Genomic DNA, 13,583 nt, shown 5'->3' with positions numbered 1-13,583 from the left:
CTACAATGCAGGTCACCAAGGTAACGTACTTCAAAGCTCAGAGTGAAATGGAAGTGCTTTAACGTAAGTTAAAACTTTGGGGTGAATGTATACTTATGGAAGAATTTGATTGCTTGGAAAATCTCAATGTTTTTTTTTTATTTATTTACTTATGAATGAAATTTCCTTAAGTGAAGATGCAAAAGTTTCAGTCTTGCAGCACATATCTGATTTGTGTACAACTATTGGGGAGCACTTCCCTCCTCATTTAGAAAAATTACTGTGGATTCAAAATCCCTTTATTGACTCTGCAAATACCTACGATTTGTCTTTGAAAGCAAAGGAACAGCTTGTAGAAATTTCAACTGATTACACACTAAAAACAAAATTTCAGCAGGAAGGAATCACACAATTTGGATTCAAATGGTCACGGAATACCATGAAATAAGTGACAGATTTTTGAAATTTTTGATGTGTTTTCCAACAACACATCTTTGTGAGCACACATTTTTTACTGTATACAGCTACAAAGACCAAATTTAGAAACAGACTAAATATTGAAGATGATTTACGTTTACAGATAACAACCATAACTCCAAATACTGAACTACTTTGTGAACAAAAGCAAGTCCATCCGAGCCACTAATAAATAAACAAGTACACTGAACTTTTACTTATATAAATTTTGCAAGCAGAAAGGTTTGAACAAGTAAGTAGAAGTAAAAATTCTTCTTTAAATATTGATATTTTTAATAAATTTGTATTCTAAAAGTTTGAAGTAAACTTTATCTGGTGCTAGTGACCAAATGTTTCTATTTTTAGTGTATTGTTTTATTAAAGCTCTGGAATGTTTTTTTTTACAGATGTGAAGCTCCGCAGGTTTAAAAAGATTTTAGGAGCCCCTGGTTTAGATGTACGTTGTTAGTGTTGTTGTGCAGATTAGATGCTAATATTCAACAAATTCTCACCCTATCCTTGCTTGTGTTTTTAAACAGATAACCAACAAGAGTAAATACGAAGTATAAGAGATTTGTTTATTGTAACCTTACGGCTAAATTCTGAATATAAGAGTAAAAATATTGTGGTCTAGTGGTTAAATACTGAGTACACGAGTTACTGGGTGTTGTTGCCTAAGGATCACTAGCATGTTTTATCATACTCATGGATCATGGAATAATTTGACTATATGGTTAATGTGTATTATATATTGAACATACATGGTCCACAACTTCCGTTTCTAATTTTTATTTTGTGTATACGGCATTAATTTAACGAGTTATACGCGACTTGGACCTTAGTGTAGCCCTTCCATCTCCTATGTGAACGAACCGAAAGACGTCAACATGTTGAACAGGGTTTCGTCTGAAGCTGTGGGGACGGAAGTCTCTGCTTTCTTCTGGATGGTTACTTACAAATGGTAAAAGTTGGAGAGATCAGCCGATGAACGTTTCAGAAAGAAATGAACGGATCTGTTGCCTGTATGGACGATAATTAACATTGATTAGTAGCGCAACGTTAAGAAACTACATAAAAATGTTTTAGTGTGACACCTAGTTTTTAAACTTAAGTGTTTCTGGTCTAACATCCCGATTCTAACAAAACGTTTTTTTTAGTTCGAATCGTGGCAACCAACATTTTTTGTATATGCGACCTGTCTCTCCAGAAACTACACTAACAATAAAAGGCTTATTCCGGAACTTAACACTGTTGATAACGTTTTCATGTTACTTTTTGATAATGCTCAACAATGTACATCGTTGTTCACCAACAAAACTATCACCTAATTGTTACTATGGTGTTAATGTTGTACACTCAGTATTCATTTGATAACCTCGGTGATACAACACTAAAATAGTTTAATTCAAAAGTTCCATGACATTGAATTGTAGCCTAAAACAAAAAGTGATCAAGTTTGTAGAATCAGTGTTTAAATGATGATTAAATGTAAAGTTTTGTGTCGGAATGTCCACACTATGTTTTCTACTTCCTCAAGTGCTAGTTAAGACTGTTACAGAGTTCACATGTACTTTTATTTACAATGTCATTTCATTTTTCTGTGTAATGTTTACCAAAAATGTGTGTTTTTTTATAGCAAAGCCACAGCGGGCTATCTGCGGAGCCAACTGAGGGGATTTACCAAAAATAGGTGTTTTGATTAGAGAATTACTGATGAAATAAGTGAAGAGTAGGTGCATTTTGGAGGTACAAACATATTCATTTTAGTTAAATTCTGTTATTTTTGTTAATCATTCAACAGTGGTTTCCTTTCATTTTCAAATTGTAACAATAACAAAGAAACTTAGCACTGTTCCAAACATAACTGACTGAATGATATTAAGAACATTATTATACTGGAGACTATCGGAAACATTGAGAAACACCAGAACGTGGACTATTCTACCGGTTAGATAGAATTCGCTACTGTCCAGCATTAATTACAGTTCTGCTTTTGTTTGTCACAGTAGTTTGAATTGGAATGATTATAGATGATAAAAGTTTATTTTTCATAGAAAATATGTTTATCACGCCCTTTCTTAACAAACTCAGTCGTGTCGAATGAAACTGGGTACGTTCCAACAATTGCGAAGGTACTAAAAAATAAAGCAGCAAATGATTTAACAAAGCCAGTAACGATAACATCCAAGTTAATATAGCATTTTGGAACGTTCATGCAATTTAACAAAAGTCTCTATGGATAATTTTAATTGGTTATTCCCACCATCGTTTTGAACTACAAATCGGGGAACTATAGTACCATTTAAGTCTCACCTTACTTGGGCCCTGCATGCAGAGGTGTTTAGGGCACTCTACTCGTACTCTGAGGGTCGCGGGTTCGAATCCCTGTTACAGCAAAACATGATGGCCCTTTGAGGTATGGGGGCGTTATAAGGTTACGATTAATCCTACTACTCGTTGATAAAATAGTAATCCAAGAGTTGGCGATAAATGATGATGACTAGCTGCCTTCCCTCTTGTCTTACACTGCTAAATTAGGGACGGCTAGCACAGATAGCCCTCGCGTAGTTTTACGCAAACTTAAAAACAAAAACACTCTCCTTGCCTTTTGGTTGTTCAGCGTCAAGGCTAATGGCTTATATTGCTAAAAATCTAGTTTTGATACCTGTAATGGGCAGAGCACAGATAACCCATTGCGTAGTTTTGTGCTTACGTAGAGTTTTACTATCTATAAACAAAGTAGTGCCCTTTTGTGTTCACCTGAATGTTGTTAGTGTATGCGAGCAAGTTGTGTTATGATATTCGTTTGATGTAGTATTAGAACTGAGAGGTTGCAAGCATTGACAAGTGACTGTATGTCCAAAAGCTGAGTTGAACTAGGACGTACAATATTTATTATCAGTTCTAGTTGTTGTTATAGCTATTTGGAGAAGCCAAAAGAAAAACAAAAACTTCACATTTATGCAGCGGGCGCCATCCAGTGGCACAGCAAACTCACACCGCTAGAAACCGGGTTTCGATACCCGTGATGAGCAGAGCACAGATAACCCATCACGTAACTTTGTGTTTAATTCCAAACAATTAATTAATACACAGTGATTGATATTTTTTTTCCGTTACGCTATTTGTGATTTCGTCATTAAGTCATGTAATAAGCAATGTCGTCAGTGCTACTTCAAGCTTCGTATGTGAAGTTACTTTTTTGGCTATTCTACATATACTTTAGCCTTCCTGGGTTCCGTAGGGTCTGTCTGTAATGACTTACGAATGAACTGACGTAAAACAACATTACTTCGCATTTCTGTATGACGAAACAGTTGAGTATCTAATAGTATTTTCCGTATACTTTTCTGTAGCACAACGGTAATTCTGAGGGCTTATCACTCTAAAAATCGGGTTTCGATACTTGCGGTGGCACAACACAGGTGGCCAAGTGCGTTTAACAAACAAACCAACAAACCTTTCCCGACTGTCGTGGGTCATCACCGCTACCAACGTCTGACACAATAGGTCCAGAGTCAACCAATCAGTTTTATTAAAATAGATCTACTGAAAAGAACAGCCTGAAGTTCTATTGCCTCCACATTCGGTGAGTTGTGCCCTTCAAGTTGCATAAATGGGGGAGTCGAGATCCTTTAAGTAAATCCAGATAAAATTGGGGGAGTCGAGATCCTCTAAGTAAATCCAGATGAAAATGGGGGAGTCGAGATCCTCCTAAGTAAATCCAGATAAAAATGGGGGAGTCGAGATCCTCCTAAGTAAATCCAGATGAAAATGGGGGAGTCGAGATCCTCCTAAGTAAATCCAGATGAAAATGGGGGAGTCGAGATCCTCCTAAGTAAATCCAGATGAAAATGGGGGAGTCGAGATCCTCCTAAGTAAATCCAGATAAAATTGGGGGAGTCGAGATCCTCCTAAGTAAATCCAGATGAAAATGGGGGAGTCGAGATCCTCTAAGTAAATCCAGATAAATTGTGAATATTTAATTTCATCTCTAACAGTAATGATTCCACGATTTCCTGTACACAGAATATGCTGGTGTCTAAAACGTTTAAGTGCAAAATGTTGTATTGTTTGTACTAGTGTTTGGTTGTGATAGTTGGGCACAGTCGTCCACTATGACTGTGATGTTCACGTACAGCTAGCTGTAGAAATGTATATAAAGTCGGTGACTGGAGAAGTTGTAAAGCTGTTGTTGTTTTTATTCAGACTCGTAATGAGATCTTAACAACCCAACACTCCTGAGAGATAGCGATAATGTCGACCGAGACTGCGAGATATCTTTCATCACACTCTGGAGACAGTAAAAAACATCGAATAAAAACTGCAGTTACTTACGCGGTTATAAAATGAGCTTCGTATGGCCGACATAAAACGTTGGAAATAAGAGACACAGAGGCAACAGATAACAGATGGTGTAACAACATCCAAAATAAGCAAAATATTCTAAACTTGTTTTTTATTTTAATCCTTGCTTAATTCTGTTGCAATGGAAGTTGGTGCAACATATTTTGGGCCAGGTGTGACTTGGTAGATTTTAGCGTTGTAGACTGCTGATCCAAGGGTCCAGAGTTCGAGACGTGATGTCATTGAATTTTCTTAGCACTTTCACCTGTTGGCGCGTTGTGAAAGAACCAATTAATTCGGTTCAGAGCCTTTGTAGCAGTAATTTTGCGGCAACGGGTCGCAAACCACGAATTCTCAGCTCCACAGTCTGTGGACGCCAAACAAGGAGCCATACCAGTCCATAATAATATCGAAAGTTTAGTCATCTTAAATTAATCTCTTTCATTACATGACGTTAAGTTTTTACAGTACTTTTTATTCCACGTACAATACAACGTATGTTAAAAAGGTCAACTTTACGACGAAGAAACCGTTTTAACAGGGTGGTGGTGGCGGCTGGTTGTATACTACTGACACTGACACCAAGTCTAAGGAAATGGGTTTATGAAAATAAAAGAAGTAATAAAATCGGTAAGTTTAACAAGCGAGGACAATTTGTGTCAGTTATAAAAGAACAGTGCAAAACATTGGATCGTGTAAGTACAACGTGTGTAAGATCATAAAATTGTTAAGCAGAATATTACGTAAAAAAAACGTATTACGTACGTCTTAATACCTTTATCCAAATAAACACAGTTTCACGTGATTGAATGATTTGAAAGAGTATGTTGTCTTCATAATAAATGGTATTCTGCAGCCAGGTTTTATATTACGTATATAAGTATTTCTTTTTTAAACTTTTCTAACGTCGGTACTCCAGATCGTTTGAAAAAGTTCTGTTTAGTTAATTATTCACGTCTCTGTGGTAAATTTAACTAGTTACGTGTGTAATTAGAGGTTTTAAAATGTTAATTTTGAGATTTTTTTGTGTGATCTTCCTAGGGTAAGAAAAAGAAAAAAAACGAACAAGCACGAGGTACGTGATATATATTAGAATAGGCTATATGTGCTGTTGACTTTCCAGAGGTAATGTGTGAAAATCGCAAACTAGGTGAACCAAAACAATTCAACGACACAATCTACTTGTTATTACTTATTATACACGAAAGTGATCGATCATTCGATTTTACATCCTTCCAGAAAGTTATTTTGGTGCATCTAATTAGACGACCTGTGGGGTTAAAAACTTACCAAAATCTTCAAACACTACAACAATACAAAATCTATCCATTGGAAGTGATTTAATGTGGCATTTGGTATTTTAAACCAAACCGATACCTTATGCGATGCACAGAACTAATCGGACATGTAAGTAGTCGATATTTCAAACCTAGTGGTCCTTAACTTAGAACTACTGACTAGAGGAATGGAAATCACTCGCTGGCTTCCCCAACACACATGACTATTCTTAAGAACTGGATTAACTATCACCTTTATAAAGCTTCCCATAGCGTTTTCATTAGCGAAACGCAGGCTCGAACCTTGTTCTTCCTTGTTTGCAACCTGTAAAGCTAATACTAAACTATGCTAACCGATGTGTGCGTATGTGTTAAGTAAGATATGTTTTATTACATCCGTAAAAGACAGACGCTATGAGATCAGTTGAAAATAACTAAAAAGTACAGCTATTAGAATCCAGTGGTTAGTGTGTCGGGCTGTGGATCCTTGATTCCGTGGTTGAATCCGGAGGTGCATTATAAGAGTGACGGTCAAATTCTACTAATCAGTTAAAGTAGCCTACAAATTGGCAGCGGTGTTGTCGGCTAGCTACCCCCTTAATATATCATTTTAAATTCGGAACGACAAGCGCATATAGTCTTGGAGTAGCTTTACGTGAAATTCAATAAACTAACTAGTACTGTTAGCAAATGTTTATTTAAAACACTTCAATTTTTCTAAAACGACTAAAAAACAACCCATATTACACTTTTATTAGATAAGGTTTAGATCTTAGGATGTTAAAGGAAATAAAGAAAAGACATTTACAAGAGAGATCACATGAAATTAGCTGGGGGATATCACGATGTAACGGATATACTATTCTATATTTTACTTATTTTATCCGTTTCTGTTAAATATATATTTAAAAATGTAACTTGTACTGTTAATTGTGTATTGCGAAATTCTCGCCTATTTACCAAATCTGTAGAACATTCTCAAGAATCAACAATGTACTAGGTATGTATGTTAATATTAGTGTTTGTCAGTATTATTGCTGCAGCTGAAATTTATAGAATATCGTCTAACGGTTATAAAAGGAAGCCTTCGCAACACGTGAAGAGACAGAATATATTGTTGGTTAGCCACAGTTATTACACTATAAATACCGGAAGATATTTATAAACGCTTATTAATCAGGAAACTTCAAATATTTGACCAGAAACGTTTATAGATTTCGAACATTATAAACCATTTATCTTCAGTGAATTAACTTCGGACGTTAATATTTCTACACAAACATTGTAAACCTTCAACTGTGAAAAACTCGCGTGTGAAAAGCTAGCTAGCTTCTCGTTAAGTGAATTGAACCATATAGAATCAAAAAATTAACTTGCTCATTTTGAACCGTCGATAAACTTTTCACTTCAATATCAGATAGGAAATTCAATATTGTTTGTAAAACTTTTGTATATAAATTATTATTTGTAATAACTACTTATAACAACCGTTATTATAAGTTGTATTATTATTCTTATATTAAAATATAACAACAATAATAATACAATTATACAATGATTGGCAAATATCATAAATTTGATTGATACATCTCGACATTTATTTAACTTCTAAATTTAAATTATAATTTAACTCGGTTTCAAGCTATTTTAAATCATAGTACGTAATAACGAAAATAAAGAAACGATACGAGAAAATAGACAACTCAAATATAATTCGTAATGTTTTTTCGTTGTGCTCGCATTTTACTGGTATGAAAAAAGATAAAGAAACGCCGAGTCAGGGAATGTTTTAATATAATCGTTCTAATACATTTATTCGGGTATCGGGATTTGCCAGACGTTATAAGCAGGTGAAAAATGTTAATTTTGTGAGGTTGATACACCAGAGATACTCAAATAAAACTTCTGCATCATTGGAATTATGCAGAGGATATTCTATAATTTATTATTCTAGTTTTTAAATAAAAGCTAGGGTGAATTTTAGACAAAGCTGGTGCACTAAGCCTTTCTTATTATTTATACATCTTTTAATGGTGTTTAAAACATCCTTATTTTACTTACGAGCATGAATGTTTTAGTATTAAGAGCCCCAAGTTTGACGGGATTACAAGACCCGAAACATGTTTTTGCATAATATACATGTGACCACGTAATCAGTGGTTGACTGCATAATTAAACCGGATTTATAAACTTCATAAGGTTAAGTTTAGGTCACGGTTACCACATTTATAACTTTTTACCAAGTTATGACTTTGTTTGTGGTTGGCGAATGGTTTTTGTAAAAGCCAGAAAAAGTATGGATGACCTGTCAAAAAATTCTATAGTCTAAAAATATGTTTGTAAAGTTAATTATGTCTAATGTTCTCTTAAACGTGATTCTTTATAGCTGTTTTTACTTTAGGTAAGTGTTGCATACTTTTAAATTGTCTTTCAACCAATGCTTAATTAATCTGTATGCAAAATCACCAGTTTTATGGGGCATAGTTTTAGTTTTATTCAGATACAAAACTATCGTGGCCCTGAATGGTTCATAAAACATGTATACTGCTAGTAAGTTCAGGATTGAGGTTATGTTTATTCTTGTATCAAGACAGCCTTTGCGTTATATAATTGCAAAATGCCACATAATTATTAAAGATTATGGAAAATTGCGATTTTTCTGTTATAAAACTTGTTTACTATTTTCCCTGACTTTTGGAACCACCAGCACTTGAGTTTGCACTTAAAGATCCTGTATTTTAATCCAAACAAATACAGGGGGAGGGTTATAACACTTGATATGAACTAGGCCTAAGAAGAGAGCTTTTATGTATACACCGCTTTTTTTTTTCTTACAGTGAAATATAAACATGCAACTTATCAGCAGAAGAGCACGTGTTATCTTCCCGATTAGGTCGATCAGGCGGAACCAAGTGTATCTTTGATGAGGGGAAGTAATCCTTTGGTTTTATTCAGTTATTTATACCCCACATATAATATATTTCACAATGAATGAGATGGCGCCACTATGAAAACCAGAGTTTTGGAGATCGACAAAATTGGACACTTTCCGTATCAAGGAGGTTAAAGTGAGTACAGAGATAAATCAACAATAATATATCATATAACAAGATTTGCTGAACGCTTTAACGATATCAAAATTCCCCTTTTCGTGGTTGTTCAGGATCTAGGGTGGCTCAGTAGTCAGGGTGCCCGGGCTGTGAATCCGAGAACTTTATGGTTTCCGTTTAAACAGGTAATTTTAACCAATCACTTGCAGCGTTACACTTCAAACTTGGAAGAAAAAAAGGTTTTAATTGTACTGGAAGGTCTGGCGGGGTCACTGTATATGCTGGTAGCGACGGTTCAACAGGCATAAAAAAATGGAAGTTTACAGCTTTGGAAAATGTTTTTACCGTTTACTACGCATACTAGGATTTTTTAAAGAGAAGATTAGATCAGCCACGTGGTTTGGATCTGAACTAAATGGCTGGACATGTCAACGATTAGCTCCAGCACTAGAAAATGTATACAAGTTTGTGACTTTAGGCAGAGTCGAGTTCTAGAGCTCATGTGACGAGCTCGGCTCGGAATTAAAAATAACATCTGACATTCAACATTCTGTAACTGCAACGTTACTCAAGAAAAACGGGAAGAAACCGTTTCATTTTTCAGAACAGCGAAATGTGTTCAGGTTTTTAAATGTAGGTGAAGAAGAATATATGCCAACCACATAAATAATAGCATTTAACAAACAAACAAAATCTAAGTATTAGCGCGGTTCTCGTTAAAACATTTTGTAATCCCTGATTAATTTCCTCCTAAAATACCTTAAATCAAAGGAAGTAAGCGCGTTTCACTTCCCATCGTTCTATAAAAAGCAAAAAAGCTTTACCTAACGTTTTGATATTAAATGTTATCTGAAGTTTGATAAGGTTTCATTGAAAGACATCTGTAGGCAAGTGAGTGGACAAATCGACGGGGTCCGAAACCCCTTGAGGTTCAAGTGTAGCCGTTCCTAATTTTGAGTTGTTCACCAGGATATAGGCAACCATTCAAGATCACCTACTGTCATAATGTCTTTGTTAGGGATTGGCTGTTATTTTTATATCGTACTCACAGTTAAAAATGCGGAACATGTTCAGTAGCACTACGGCAAGACGATTGACTTTGAGATACGCAGCCCGGCACACAAACCACTATACCATGCCCGGATTATGTAGTGCAGCTTCAATGATATACATTACAGTAATCTAACAAGTACTTTCATAAACACTTTTTTTTTGTACTGAATGTTTATTTATCACCAAGTGAAGTGGAAGTTCACGTTGCATGTTAGTTTAAACAATGAAATTATTATTCTGGTTCGATTGCTTATAACCAAGAGATAAGGTTTCACGTGAAACGTTGTAAAAAGTAGAAGTTTAAACAATCGCCCCGAAATGTTCAGCTTTCAGAGGTTTTTAGGTTTGTCTTGGAATTTTCGCGCAAGCTAAACAAAATGTACATGCATAGCCGTCACTGCTTTTGAACTGATGGAATAAAAAAAGGAAGGCAAGCTAGTCAATAGCATCCACCGCCAACTTTTGAGCTACTCTTGTCTGATTGAATAGGAGACTTGGCTGTATCTCTTATAATGCATCAAGGACCCAGAGTGCGGAATACGATTTTATGACGACGGACCACCAAATCCTCGAATTCATAGTATGAATATGTTTAATCACTAGGCCCAACATGGCCGCTTTTCAAACGAAACGCTGCAGAAAAAAAAAAGATCAAAACAGTTTGGCTTTTGATGGATAGGATGAAAGATATATCATAAGGAATCTGATAATGTTGTCAATAACGCTAGTAGCAGAACCCCCCCCATTGGCACAGCGGCATGTATTCAAATTTACAACGCTAGAAACCAGGTTTCGATATGCGTGGTGGGCAGAGCACAGATAGCCCATTGCATAGCCTTGTGATTAAGTTCAAACAAACAAGCAGAAAACGTGTTGTTATTAGTTATGTTACGCGACAATGAAATCTAAACAAGTAACGAATTCTGTCTTGTCGTCCCTCCACTGTAACTGTACATGTGTGTGTGTGTATAGTAACAGGTTATGCTTACAATGCTTTAGACAATGTGTATAAATCGTGCAAGTTGAAATACAAAAACTGTGATTTATGTTGCTGTTTTTTTAATTCTAACTTTGTATTAAAATGAAATCTACATTGTGTTTAATAAATTGAGTTTTAAAATAGGCATAATTTTAGAGCGTGTATTCATTAAGTTTGAACCAAAATCTTCGTTTTAAAGAATTTAATTTTTCAAAAGGATAGGGGTCGTGATAAATGTTTAAAGAAAATTTGCTCCATTATTTATTGTGTAAAGTAAAATGTCATTGGTACATTTGTTACTATAGTCAGATATGTGAAGCAGTAGATCATTCAGAACCATCGTGTAACAGCAGATTCTAGTCACATATGTGTAACAGGACGATTGGTTGTGTTTGAGTTGATTTTTCGCGTAAAGCGTAAAGCTACACGATGGCTATCTGTGCTAGCCGTCCCTAATTTAGCTGCGTAAGACTAGAGGGAAGGCAGCTAGTCATCACCACCTATTGCCAATTCTTGGGCTACTCTTTTGCCAACGAATAGTGGGATTGATCGTAACATTATAACGCCCCCACGACTGAAAAGGCAAGTGTGTTTGGTGTGACGGGGATTCGAACCCGCGACCCTCAGATTACGAGTCGAGTGCCTTAACTACCTGGCCATGCCGGGCCCAGACTAAAGGGAAGGCAGCGAGTCATCACCACCCAACGCTAACGCTTTACCAACGAATAAGGGGATTGTTTGATACATTATAACGCCCCCACGACTGAAAAGGCATGTTTGGTAGGTCGGGGATTCGAACTCGTTACCTTCAGATTGCAAGTTGAATGCCCTCACACCAGGCCATGTTAAGCGCCTACAAAAGAAACTGTAATATTTAGTATCATTCGTTACACTTTTAGATCATTTATTAAACTTTTTATTTCGGACAAACGCGAGCATTTCCGTAACACTTTAGTTAACTAACTGTACATTAGTCTGGTTAAGTGTCAACTACTGTGGTTGCGTTAAAAACAAGTATGTACAATATATCACTGGCTACAGCTAACACACCGAGAGAAAAGTAATTTATGAATGACTAATATGTCTGGTTTACCAACAGAAAAACAACGCAGAGCAAGGCCAAGATTAAGCTGTACATTGAAATTCCGGTTTCGTTTTATATTTTTTAATAAAATTCAACGAGATAACCATGATTATTAAATAACATTATCTTGCTTTAAAAAGTACAGAGAGCAGAATTTTACTGCCGCCATGTTTTAGGTTTCCGAGTTTTTAACGACCTCTTAGTTGCGTTAGTGTCTTTTGATTTATAGTCTCTCAAACATTCTCCAGCTGTCTGGCCCCAAGTGAGGCTTAACGTGACTTTTCCTTTTGAACCCGACTTCTGAGACGCGAAAAAAGGATTTTGAATCTTACTCTTGGTATGCGAAAAAGGAAATTTCATTTAAACTTTCTCTTAATAAGGGACTTTCTTTTTTTCAGTTTTAGGAATCATTATTCTTGGCAGCGTGTCTTATTTATATTTCTGTTTTCTACAGTGATGTACATGAAACTTGGTTTGAATTTCTTACGGTAATTTTGTCAAGCCAACGTGTAATACCCTCACCACTCCTATAACGTTATTTTAGTGTACGAAGGGGACATTGTACGAGTGCGAGTTACACACGTTTTAATCTTATGGTGCACGTAGATTATATCAAATTCTTACACTGCTATATCATTAATTACCATAAGTTAATTACTCCCTGTATCTTCATAAAAAAAGTTATGGGTTTAAACTGATACGCCTTCTACACAGAATAAAGTGTGGCGCCCACATATTGCCTCCACAGTATCAAGATCTAACCTTAACAACCTGCTTTTATTATTACCTACCACACATGAGTGAGACCTGGTACTATAATACGCATAATAAGTATCTAGTGTAGGTTGTCTTTTCCTGTGTATACACTGAGGCGAGGATCAGCTACAACAGTGATGAGGTCGTTTTGGAAACTCCTGTTTTGTTTTTTTTAATTGAGCACACCACGGGTATTGAAACCCGGTTTTTAGCGATGTGAAAACTCCTGTACTTAGTTCTTAATGTTTTTGCTGACGGAGTACACTTGTATTTTTGTGCTGTTTGTTGTTATACACAGACAGTGCTTAATGGCATTCTGCGTATGAGTTTATATCCAAAGGTCTATATAGACGGTGCATTTCTATCCGTGAAGGTTTGTTTATTTTTCATTTGAAAAATAATCATTCGCTGTTCTTGGTGTAACACGAATTGTACTGGGTTTTCCCATGGGAGAGTGAGGGGGGATTGTTTCTTCTGAGACAAATTCTCATTAAGCACGCTCGCAACTGTATGCGCTAGTGGGCTGCGAATTAGACACTTTAATAAACCCAGTATGAAAGTTAAAGTGAAATATGTTACAAGTCATTCCTACTTGAATTACT

The 13,583-nt window shown here is 35.9% G+C and overlaps 2 long non-coding RNA genes across 3 annotated transcripts in view; one reads left to right on the top strand and one right to left on the bottom strand.

Annotated features, from left to right (window-relative positions):
* Positions 1 to 1,681, top strand: part of LOC143254964 (uncharacterized) — a 44,877-nt gene extending 43,196 nt beyond the window's left edge. For both annotated transcript variants that reach the window (XR_013030388.1, XR_013030389.1), the window contains one exon: positions 843 to 1,681. This is a non-coding gene — a long non-coding RNA (uncharacterized LOC143254964). The remainder of the gene's footprint in view (positions 1 to 842) is intronic.
* Positions 1,209 to 4,724, bottom strand: LOC143254966 (uncharacterized). Its single transcript, XR_013030391.1, has 2 exons — positions 3,896 to 4,724; positions 1,209 to 1,455 (listed from the first exon to the last, which is right to left on the bottom strand). It is a non-coding gene; the product is annotated as an uncharacterized LOC143254966 (long non-coding RNA).
* Positions 4,725 to 13,583: the final 8,859 nt, after the last annotated feature.

The sequence above is a fragment of the Tachypleus tridentatus genome, chromosome 7, assembly GCF_004210375.1.
Source record: "Tachypleus tridentatus isolate NWPU-2018 chromosome 7, ASM421037v1, whole genome shotgun sequence".
NCBI classification, from domain to species: domain Eukaryota; kingdom Metazoa; phylum Arthropoda; class Merostomata; order Xiphosura; family Limulidae; genus Tachypleus; species Tachypleus tridentatus.
The sequence above is the reverse complement of the archived record's forward strand: the minus strand, read 5'-3'. Positions and strand labels throughout refer to the sequence as shown.